Raw genomic sequence first — 4,021 nt, 5'->3', positions numbered from 1 at the left:
TTCTTTGTGTAACAGAAAATCCCTTGTATATAATAATAATAAAAGTGAAGTCTAATGCACTCTACATAATCTCAAATGTTCAAATTTCTCTTAAGGTACCATTATTTAAAGTTTTGAATAATAAAGAAGAAAATATGATAACAATGAAAGTCACTGATGAAAAATATTACTTCCTTACTTAAAATTTAGCAATTAAAAAATACAGATTAAGAATAGATCCTCAGGGTGCTAATATTAATAACAAAAATAATTAAAACCATTTTTGTGAAGTAGTACTTCATAATTATGTATATTTGGAAGATACTTGGAAACATTTTACATTATCTATAAGCAAAAACTAAAAGTTAAAACACAAACTAAAAAGAGTACATATTTTAAATTAATGTAAACCTTATTTTAATATAAAGATCAAATTCTAAAACAGATACAATTTTCTTCAGATATAAAGTTTAAAAGCACCTGATATAAAAATGTTTTTTTAATATTTCTCTGGTAGTGTAATGGTTACTAATTGGGCTGCGAACCTTAAGGTCAGCAGTTCGAAACTACCAGCTGCTCCGCGGGAGAAAGATGAGGCTTTCTACTCCTGTAAGGATTTACACCCTCGGAAACCCTGTACAGGGTTGCTATGGGTCGGAACCGACTCGAAGGCACTTAACAACAACAACAACAACAACAACAACAATATCCTATTTAAAAACATACACCTTATGTGACTTCAGACAGTTGGTTTTGAGAGGTAGATTATTTATAGACACTCTTGAATAAGAATGTTGTTGCTGTTGTTAAGTGCTATCATATTGGTACTGACTCATAGAAACCCTATGAACAACAGAACAAATCCTGAGCCAACCTCACAATTGTTGTTGTGTTTGAGCCCATTGATGCTGCCACTGTGCCAATCCATCTCTTTGGGGGGGGGCGGGTCTTCCTCCTTTTCTCGATCGATCCTCCACTTTACCAAACATGATATACTTCTTCAGTAACTGGTACCTCCTGACAACATGTCCAAAGTATGAAAGACAAAATCTGGCCACCCTGGTTTCCAAGGTGCACTCTGAGTGTACACTCAACCAACATCTGTTCTTTTGGCAGTCCATGGTACTTTCAATATTCTCCTTCAACCATAACTCAACTGCATCAATTCTTCTTAGGTCATCTTTATTCACTGTGCAACTTTTGCATGAATATGAGGTTATTGAAAATACCATGTTTTGTGTAAGGTGTACCTTAGTCCTCAAACTGACATCTTTTCTCTTCAATAATTTTAACATCTTTTCTCTTGAACACTTTACACTTTATTGAACAAGAACATTGTTGTTGTTGTTGTTAAGTGCCATTGAGTCAGTTCCAACCCATAGTGACCCTGGATTGGGTTTCCAAGGAGCAGCTGATGATCTTGAATTTCTGACTTTGCAGTTCAAACGGCTTTGCAATCTGGCACATTAACCCATAGCATCACACCAGAAATCCTTTAATTTGAACAAGAATAAAATCCCTTAATTTGAAATTTATGATACAAATATTGAACACTGAAAATTCATTGTTTTATTATAAGTTCTCTTATCCTTTACACTTCATTTTGACTCCCTTAAGTTGTATCCCCACCACTTCTCTATCAGTTTATTGTATTGTGGTGTCTTGCATTTTGCTATGATGATGGAAGTTATGATGCTATTATTTCAAATGCCAACAATGTCACTCATAGTGGAGAGATTTCAGTGACGCTTCCAGACTAAGATAGAATAGGAAGAAGCAGTTCAATTATTAAATGTTGTTGTTGTTGTTGTTAGGTGGCATTGAGTTGGTACCCACTGATAGTGACCTGATGCACAACAGATAGAAACACTGCCTGTTTCTGGGCCAACCTCACAATCATTGCTATGCCTGAGCACATTGCTGAAATCACTGTGCCAATCCATCTCCTTGGGGATCTTCCTCGTTTTCTCTGATCTTCCACTTTACCAAACATGGTATCATTCTCCAGTGTCTGGTCTTTCTTGATAATATGTCAAAAGTATTAGAAATTAAATTTGGCCATCTTGGCTTCTAAGGAGTACTTAGCTGTACTTCTTACAACACAGATTTGTTTGTGCTTTTGACAGTCTATGGTACTTTCAGTATTCTCCTCCAACACCATAATTCAAATGCATCAATTCTTCTCCAGTTTTAATTATTCACTGTACAAATTTTGCATGCATACAAGGTTGTTGAAAATACTATGGCTTGGGTCAGGTGCACCTTAGTTCTCAAACTGACATCTTCACTCTTCAACACTGTAAAGAGCTCTTGTGCAGCAGATATGCTTAATGTAATGGGTCTTTTGATTTCTTGACTGCTGCTTCTTTGAATGTTGACAACTTCAATCTTTTCTCCATTTATACAAATTTTGTTTATTGGTCGAATGGTGAGGATATTTGTTTTCTTTACATTGAGCCATATCGATGACTGTGGCTTTGATCTTCACCAGTAAGTATTTTAAGGCCTCTTGACTTTCAGTAAACAAGGCTGTATCATCTTCATATCACAGGTTGTTAATGAGTCTTATTTCAATCCTGATGCCACATCTTTCTTCATATTATCCAGTTTCTCAGATTATTTACTCAGCATACAAATTGAAAAAGTGTGGTGGAAGAATATAACCTTGGCACACATTTCCTAATTTTAAACCATTCAGTGTTTCCTTGTTCTGTGTGAACAACTGCATTCTGGTCTATGTACAGGTTCCTCAAGGGAATAATTAAGCGTTCCAGAATACTCATGCTTCACAATGCTGTCCATAGCTTGTGAAGATACACAGACTCAAAAGCCTTTTCATAGTCAAAAAAACACAGGTAAACATCTTTCTGATATTCTCTGCTTTCAATCAAGATCCATATGATATCAGCAGTGATATTCCTTGTTTCACATCCTCTACTGAAACTGGCTTCAACCTCTGGAAATTCTCTGTTAATGTATGTTTGCAGCCATAAAATTAACACAACTTTTAGTAAAATTTTTCTCACATGGGGTATCAATTATGCTGTCCAATGATTTTCATATTCTGTTGGGTCACCTCTCTTTTTAATGGTCACAATTGTGGATCTTTTCCAGTCAGTTGGCCAGGTAGTTGTCTTCCAAATTTTTGGCATAGATGAGTTAGTGCCTCCAGTGTCGCATCCATTTGTTGAAATATTTGAATTCGTATTCCATCAATTCCCAGTGCCTTGTTCTTTGTCAGTGCTTTCAATGCATTTTGGACTTCTTCCTTCAGTATAATTGGCTCTTGATCATATGCTACCTCTTGAAATGGTTGAATATTGATCATTTTTTTGGGTAAAGTGACTCTGTGTATTTCTTCCATCTTCTTTTCATGGTCTCTGCAATATTCAATGATTTGACCAGAAAATCCTTCAATATTTTAAGTCAAGGCTTGAATTTTTTCTTCAGTTTCCTCATCTTGAGAAATGCTGATCATGTTCTTAAATACTAGCCACTGAAATTTTACTAATAGATGCAGAAATTGTCTCACATAGTGCCAGAAGTTGTGCCCCTGATGTTGGATGGTATTCAAAATACAACTTGATGAGAGCTGCCTCCTCAAAGAAGAGTCAATCTTAATGACATGTATGGAAGAAAACTTTCAGGACCTTCATTTGCTGATGACTCACAACACAAAATAAGAAGCTGCTTACTATTATTACCTTTCTATTATTAGTTGGAATGTAATAATGTATAAAGCATGAATCTAGGAATATTGGAAATCATCAAAAATGAAATGGAATGCATAAAGATCAATATCCTAGCCTGCAATGAGCTGAAATGGTCTGATATTGTCCAAGTAGAGTATGGTCTGCTATGCCAAAATGACAAAATCAAGAGAACAATATTGCATTAATTGTTACAAATAATATTTCAAGAGTCCTGGTGTGGTGTGGTAGGAGAATCACTAGACTCCTAACATCAAAGTTGGTGATTCAAACAAAATAGCTGCTCCTCAGAAATCCTATACAGAGTTTATATGAGTCAAAAGAAACTCAAC

Source organism: Chrysochloris asiatica, unplaced genomic scaffold (genome assembly GCF_000296735.1).
Source record: "Chrysochloris asiatica unplaced genomic scaffold, ChrAsi1.0 scaffold00153, whole genome shotgun sequence".
Taxonomy (NCBI): Eukaryota; Metazoa; Chordata; class Mammalia; order Afrosoricida; family Chrysochloridae; genus Chrysochloris; species Chrysochloris asiatica.
Note: the sequence above shows the minus strand (reverse complement) of the source record.